Below are 8,258 nucleotides of genomic sequence, written 5' to 3' on the forward strand. Positions count from 1 at the left end.
GCATGTCGGTCCCCATGCGCGTTGCACTCGCACTCGCACTCGCAAAAACGTGGGGCAAATATATTACGCGGAAGAGTTATAACAGACCGAGCCCCACTGCATGGGGGGAGTCTTTGTCACTAATGTACACAGATAGAACATTGTGGACTGGAACCAGATTACCCGTACACACGGCGCTGATTAGTAATCAATGCAGAGCCATCAAACTACAGAAAATATATACAACTGTCCGTATACATGCTGAAAGAGTCTGCCCACAATGGGAACCACACGTCAGCCAGACACTCTGATCACGCACCACTCTCTGCTTCTAACAGGCGCACATACAATATGTAAGCACCAGCATGGAACAACATCCAGTGCATCCTCTCCGCCACATTACACAATCCACACTATCACAACCAGACCAGGAGGTCCATGCGGAAAATAGAATATCCCACCCTTTCGACATCCACCATTGCGCAGATAAGGCACCAACACCCACACATGTCCTATACAACGGTGCACCCAACATCACAATAGTACCTCCTGTCACAGCGCACAAACAATGACATGAGTCAAAGACACAGGTCTGACACAAGCATAGAATTGGAGCGCCGCCTCTAATAAGCCAAAGGTGCATCCTGACGTGACAAATCTCATCATGTCACAAGCATTCACTTACTATAATCACTATCAACGAACCTGCCGCCCCGCCCCCCCCCCCCCCCCCACACCTTTCCTTACAACAACGTGTAACCTAACCTAACCCATGTTGTACCTTAACCTAACCCATGTTGTACCTTAACCTAACCCATGTTGTGCCTTAACCTAACCCATGTTGTGCCTTAACCTAACCCATGTTGTCCCCTAACCTAACCCAAGTTGTCCCCTAACCTAACCCATGTTGTCCCTTAACCTAACCCATGTTGTGCCTTAACCTAACCCATGTTGTGCCTTAACCTAACCCATGTTGTCCCCTAACCTAACCCATGTTGTCCCCTAACCTAACCCATGTTGTGCCTTAACCTAACCCATGTTGTCCCCTAACCTAACCCATGTTGTGCCTTAACCTAACCCATGTTGTCCCCTAACCTAACCCATGTTGTCCCCTAACCTAACCCATGTTGTCCCCTAACCTAACCCATGTTGTGCCTTAACCTAACCCATGTTGTGCCTTAACCTAACCCATGTTGTCCCCTAACCTAACCCAAGTTGTCCCCTAACCTAACCCATGTTGTCCCCTAACCTAACCCATGTTGTGCCTTAACCTAACCCATGTTGTGCCTTAACCTAACCCATGTTGTGCCTTAACCTAACCCATGTTGTCCCCTAACCTAACCCATGTTGTCCCCTAACCTAACCCATGTTGTGCCTTAACCTAACCCATGTTGTCCCCTAACCTAACCCATGTTGTGCCTTAACCTAACCCATGTTGTCCCCTAACCTAACCCATGTTGTCCCCTAACCTAACCCATGTTGTCCCCTAACCTAACCCATGTTGTGCCTTAACCTAACCCATGTTGTGCCTTAACCTAACCCATGTTGTCCCCTAACCTAACCCATGTTGTCCCCTAACCTAACCCATGTTGTCCCCTAACCTAACCCATGTTGTCCCCTAACCTAACCCATGTTGTCCCCTAACCTAACCCATGTTGTCCCCTAACCTAACCCATGTTGTCCCCTAACCTAACCCATGTTGTCCCCTAACCTAACCCATGTTGTCCCCTAACCTAACCCATGTTGTCCCCTAACCTAACCCATGTTGTGCCCTAACCTAACCCATGTTGTGCCCTAACCTAACCCATGTTGTGCCCTAACCTAACCCATGTTGTGCCTTAACCTAACCCATGTTGTCCCCTAACCTAACCCATGTTGTCCCCTAACCTAACCCATGTTGTCCCCTAACCTAACCCATGTTGTCCCCTAACCTAACCCATGTTGTCCCCTAACCTAACCCATGTTGTGCCTTAACCTAACCCATGTTGTCCCCTAACCTAACCCATGTTGTCCCCTAACCTAACCCATGTTGTCCCCTAACCTAACCCATGTTGTCCCCTAACCTAACCCATGTTGTCCCCTAACCTAACCCATGTTGTCCCCTAACCTAACCCATGTTGTCCCCTAACCTAACCCATGTTGTCCCCTAACCTAACCCATGTTGTGCCCTAACCTAACCCATGTTGTCCCCTAACCTAACCCATGTTGTGCCTTAACCTAACCCATGTTGTGCCTTAACCTAACCCATGTTGTCCCCTAACCTAACCCATGTTGTCCCCTAACCTAACCCATGTTGTGCCTTAACCTAACCCATGTTGTGCCGTAACCTAACCCATGTTGTGCCTTAACCTAACCCATGTTGTGCCTTAACCTAACCCATGTTGTGCCTTAACCTAACCCATGTTGTGCCTTAACCTAACCCATGTTGTGCCTTAACCTAACCCACGTTGTCCCCTAACGTAACCCACGTTGTCCCCTAACGTAACCCACGTTGTCCCCTAACGTAACCCACGTTGTCCCCTAACGTAACCCACGTTGTCCCCTAACGTAACCCACGTTGTCCCCTAACGTAACCCACGTTGTCGCCTATCGTAACCCACGTTGTCGCCTAAACCTGCTCTGTAATTGTTATACGACTCGTTCAATTAGTGTAGTGTTGCCCACCCGCAACCCTCGCAATATAGTTCGCTACTCGCACTGCCCGCTCCCCTGTGTATCGCTTCATGTTAAACACCTTGCAAGTCTTGCTGACTTTCCACATGCTCCTGCTGTACACTGTAATGTGGATGGCAGCAGGGCGTACATGCCGCCCCCCCCCCCCCCCCCACCTCTCCCCACGTCCCCACCTTGCCCCCTGCCTTCGCAAGGTGGTTGGTGACAAGTTTGCATGTTCAATGCCCTTCGCATGCGACGTACGCAGGCTACGTTGTGGTGCGGCCTGTGTCAACTGTCCGCTGATGTCGTACGCGTGAACCACAATCTGTACTGCACATTCGTCCTTATGTACTGAATGATACATCGTGGCACATGTGTGACCGTACAACGACTGCGCCCAAAAACGGCGGACCATACAGTGCAAATATTGTGCACGCAGCTACGTGTCGTCTCCCTATGAGAGCTGGATTGCAGTGTGGTACGCCATAGAGACGTGTGGGAGGAACGGACGCCGTGGATGGCGATCAGCATGAGCTGTCTGTTGATGTATTCGGACCTAGTCGTCTCTCCTCACACACCGTGATGGCATGGTGCAGCGCGTTCCATATCTGCGACATGCTACAGAAGCCGGTTGACAGTCGTTCGAGCAATGGACATCGCATACGTACGGGGGCCACCTTCCACGTATTGTCTAGGCGTGCACATTTTGTTGCGTGTATGTGGGCAGACGTAGTGTGGCGTGACACCTGACACAGGCATGCAATAATGGTTGAAGTTGCAAATGGCGATGGACGCCTACGTTTTCTGGTGAAGTTACGCAAATGAAGAAATGGTAACCCGTTGTGGTGCGGTTGTTCTCGCTAGGGGTGAATCGGTGATGGCGACGATAGGTTGAGGTACTAACCGGTTGTTCCAGCGATACCCACCATGCCGACGAAACTGAACGGCATCTGGGTGTGAAGCGATACGCGGCGGTGGCTGGGTGGGACCGTCCCCGGCCGGTGAGGGGGCGCCTCCCGGCGTGCTGGCCGCGCGGTGCGTGGGCGCACGCGCTACAGCCGGCTGGTGGGGGCGGCCAGTGGCAGGCGCGCCGGCCGACGGACGCGGCAGGCGTCGCAGCTGCGCGCCGGCGCACCCTGCGCGCGGCGCCGTGCGGCCAAAGTAGGTCCTCGCGGGCCCGGTGCGAAGCGCGGTGGACATCTGCAGTGTGCTGGTCCGATTGAGGACTGTGTGCGTTGAGGATGCGCCGCCGCCCGGCGCTCGGCGCCGCGACGCCGTCTGCTGCTCGGTCGCCCCAGCGGTTCTCGCTGGTGGTTTGTATCGCAGCTGTGCGGATGTGTTGGCGTGTGCGCTGTGCTGGGAGAGTTCGCTTCGGCACCCAAGTGGGGCTTTTGTCCTTCTGTGGCGCTGGCGTTGGAGCTGCCGGTCACCGTAGGTGGCGCGTGTTGTCTCCCGCCGGCAATGCCACGACAGCACGCTCCCGGGCCTCTGTCGGCAGCGGCAAGCTCAGTTGGGAGCACGGGTGGTCGCACCGAAAGCGTCTACTCGCCTAACTCCGGGCGATTGCGCCTCTCTCGAACCCGACCAAGTACTTGGGACGGCGCTGCGCGCCGCCGGGACCTGAGAGGGTTTCGAGGTGTATTGTGCAGGGGAGCTCAGCCTCCTCCTGTTTGCAGAATGATTGAGCGGACGCTTGCGTGTTCGCGCGGGCCCCCGGGACACACTCCCGGGCGGCCGGCTGCTCAGCTCTAGTTGACGCAGCTCCCTGGTTGATCCTGCCAGTAGTCATATGCTTGTCTCAAAGATTAAGCCATGCATGTCTCAGTACAAGCCGCATTAAGGTGAAACCGCGAATGGCTCATTAAATCAGTTATGGTTCCTTAGATCGTACCCACGTTACTTGGATAACTGTGGTAATTCTAGAGCTAATACATGCAAACAGAGTCCCGACCAGAGATGGAAGGGACGCTTTTATTAGATCAAAACCAATCGGTCGGCTCGTCCGGTCCGTTTGCCTTGGTGACTCTGAATAACTTTGGGCTGATCGCACGGTCCTCGTACCGGCGACGCATCTTTCAAATGTCTGCCTTATCAACTGTCGATGGTAGGTTCTGCGCCTACCATGGTTGTAACGGGTAACGGGGAATCAGGGTTCGATTCCGGAGAGGGAGCCTGAGAAACGGCTACCACATCCAAGGAAGGCAGCAGGCGCGCAAATTACCCACTCCCGGCACGGGGAGGTAGTGACGAAAAATAACGATACGGGACTCATCCGAGGCCCCGTAATCGGAATGAGTACACTTTAAATCCTTTAACGAGTATCTATTGGAGGGCAAGTCTGGTGCCAGCAGCCGCGGTAATTCCAGCTCCAATAGCGTATATTAAAGTTGTTGCGGTTAAAAAGCTCGTAGTTGGATTTGTGTCCCACGCTGTTGGTTCACCGCCCGTCGGTGTTTAACTGGCATGTATCGTGGGACGTCCTGCCGGTGGGGCGAGCCGAAGGCGTGCGACCGCCCCGTGCGTGCTCGTGCGTCCCGAGGCGGACCCCGTTGAAATCCTACCAGGGTGCTCTTTATTGAGTGTCTCGGTGGGCCGGCACGTTTACTTTGAACAAATTAGAGTGCTTAAAGCAGGCAAGCCCGCCTGAATACTGTGTGCATGGAATAATGGAATAGGACCTCGGTTCTATTTTGTTGGTTTTCGGAACCCGAGGTAATGATTAATAGGGACAGGCGGGGGCATTCGTATTGCGACGTTAGAGGTGAAATTCTTGGATCGTCGCAAGACGAACAGAAGCGAAAGCATTTGCCAAGTATGTTTTCATTAATCAAGAACGAAAGTTAGAGGTTCGAAGGCGATCAGATACCGCCCTAGTTCTAACCATAAACGATGCCAGCCAGCGATCCGCCGCAGTTCCTCCGATGACTCGGCGGGCAGCCTCCGGGAAACCAAAGCTTTTGGGTTCCGGGGGAAGTATGGTTGCAAAGCTGAAACTTAAAGGAATTGACGGAAGGGCACCACCAGGAGTGGAGCCTGCGGCTTAATTTGACTCAACACGGGAAACCTCACCAGGCCCGGACACCGGAAGGATTGACAGATTGATAGCTCTTTCTTGATTCGGTGGGTGGTGGTGCATGGCCGTTCTTAGTTGGTGGAGCGATTTGTCTGGTTAATTCCGATAACGAACGAGACTCTAGCCTGCTAACTAGTCGCGTGACATCCTTCGTGCTGTCAGCGATTACTTTTCTTCTTAGAGGGACAGGCGGCTTCTAGCCGCACGAGATTGAGCAATAACAGGTCTGTGATGCCCTTAGATGTTCTGGGCCGCACGCGCGCTACACTGAAGGAATCAGCGTGTCTTCCTAGGCCGAAAGGTCGGGGTAACCCGCTGAACCTCCTTCGTGCTAGGGATTGGGGCTTGCAATTGTTCCCCATGAACGAGGAATTCCCAGTAAGCGCGAGTCATAAGCTCGCGTTGATTACGTCCCTGCCCTTTGTACACACCGCCCGTCGCTACTACCGATTGAATGATTTAGTGAGGTCTTCGGACTGGTACGCGGCATTGACTCTGTCGTTGCCGATGCTACCGGAAAGATGACCAAACTTGATCATTTAGAGGAAGTAAAAGTCGTAACAAGGTTTCCGTAGGTGAACCTGCGGAAGGATCATTACCGACTAGACTGCATGTCTTTCGATGTGCGTGTCGTGTCGCGCAACACGCTACCTGTACGGCTCGCAGTAGCCGTGCGCCGCGTGCGGAACCACGCGTGCCTCTCAAAACTAGCGGCAATGTTGTGTGGTACGAGCGCTGAAGCGCTGGAGCGGCTGGCCTGCGGCACCTGGCGCCTGGCGCCGGTTTTGAATGACTTTCGCCCGAGTGCCTGTCCGCTCCGGTGTGGAGCCGTACGACGCCCGTCGGCCGTGAGGCCGTTGGACACAGAACGCTGGAACAGGGGCCGCCACACGCCTCACTCCCGCCTATGCGACCGTCTCGAAAGAGACGGCGGAAACTTGAGAAAAGATCACCCAGGACGGTGGATCACTCGGCTCGTGGGTCGATGAAGAACGCAGCAAATTGCGCGTCGACATGTGAACTGCAGGACACATGAACATCGACGTTTCGAACGCACATTGCGGTCCATGGATTCCGTTCCCGGGCCACGTCTGGCTGAGGGTCGGCTACGTATACTGAAGCGCGCGGCGTTTGCCCCGCTTCGCAGACCTGGGAGTGTCGCGGCCGCCTGTGGGGCCGGCCGCGTCTCCTCAAACGTGCGATGCGCGCCCGTCGCCTGGCGGTTCGCATACCGGTACTTTCTCGGTAGCGTGCACAGCCGGCTGGCGGTGTGGCGTGCGACACCTCGTACAACGACCTCAGAGCAGGCGAGACTACCCGCTGAATTTAAGCATATTACTAAGCGGAGGAAAAGAAACTAACAAGGATTCCCCCAGTAGCGGCGAGCGAACAGGGAAGAGTCCAGCACCGAACCCCGCAGGCTGCCGCCTGTCGTGGCATGTGGTGTTTGGGAGGGTCCACTACCCCGACGCCTCGCGCCGAGCCCAAGTCCAACTTGAATGAGGCCACGGCCCGTAGAGGGTGCCAGGCCCGTAGCGGCCGGTGCGAGCGTCGGCGGGACCTCTCCTTCGAGTCGGGTTGCTTGAGAGTGCAGCTCCAAGTGGGTGGTAAACTCCATCTGAGACTAAATATGACCACGAGACCGATAGCGAACAAGTACCGTGAGGGAAAGTTGAAAAGAACTTTGAAGAGAGAGTTCAAAAGTACGTGAAACCGTTCTGGGGTAAACGTGAGAAGTCCGAAAGGTCGAACGGGTGAGATTCACGCCCATCCGGCCACTGGCCTCCGCCCTCGGCAGATGGGGCCGGCCGCCCGCGCGGAGCAATCCGCGGCGGGGTCGTGTCCGGTTGCCTTTCCACTCGCCGCGGGGTGGGGCCGTTCCGGTGTGCGGTGGGCCGCACTTCTCCCCTAGTAGGACGTCGCGACCCGCTGGGTGCCGGCCTACGGCCCGGGTGCGCAGCCTGTCCTTCCGCGGGCCTCGGTTCGCGTCTGTTGGGCAGAGCCCCGGTGTCCTGGCTGGCTGCCCGGCGGTATATCTGGAGGAGTCGATTCGCCCCTTTGGGCGCTCGGGCTCCCGGCAAGCGCGCGCGGTTCTTCCCGGATGACGGACCTACCTGGCCCGGCCCCGGACCCGCGCCGCTGTTGGCTCGGGATGCTCTCGGGCGGAATAATCGCTCCCGTCAGCGGCGCTTCAGCTTTGGACAATTTCACGACCCGTCTTGAAACACGGACCAAGGAGTCTAACATGTGCGCGAGTCATTGGGCTGTACGAAACCTAAAGGCGTAATGAAAGTGAAGGTCTCGCCTTGCGCGGGCCGAGGGAGGATGGGGCTTCCCCGCCCTTCACGGGGCGGCGGCCTCCGCACTCCCGGGGCGTCTCGTCCTCATTGCGAGGTGAGGCGCACCTAGAGCGTACACGTTGGGACCCGAAAGATGGTGAACTATGCCTGGCCAGGACGAAGTCAGGGGAAACCCTGATGGAGGTCCGTAGCGATTCTGACGTGCAAATCGATCGTCGGAGCTGGGTATAGGGGCGAAAGACTAATCGAAC

The 8,258-nt window shown here is 55.6% G+C and overlaps 2 non-coding genes across 2 annotated transcripts; both read left to right on the plus strand.

Moving 5' to 3' along the window:
• Window positions 1-4,396: 4,396 nt before the first annotated feature.
• LOC124742121 lies at window positions 4,397-6,305 on the plus strand. The gene has a single exon (XR_007010181.1). It is a non-coding gene; the product is annotated as a small subunit ribosomal RNA (ribosomal RNA).
• Window positions 6,306-6,657: 352 nt separating this feature from the next.
• Window positions 6,658-6,812, plus strand: LOC124742125. The gene has a single exon (XR_007010183.1). It is a non-coding gene; the product is annotated as a 5.8S ribosomal RNA (ribosomal RNA).
• The last annotated feature ends 1,446 nt before the right edge of the window (window positions 6,813-8,258 follow it).

Source organism: Schistocerca piceifrons, unplaced genomic scaffold (assembly GCF_021461385.2).
Source record: "Schistocerca piceifrons isolate TAMUIC-IGC-003096 unplaced genomic scaffold, iqSchPice1.1 HiC_scaffold_213, whole genome shotgun sequence".
Taxonomy (NCBI): domain Eukaryota; kingdom Metazoa; phylum Arthropoda; class Insecta; order Orthoptera; family Acrididae; genus Schistocerca; species Schistocerca piceifrons.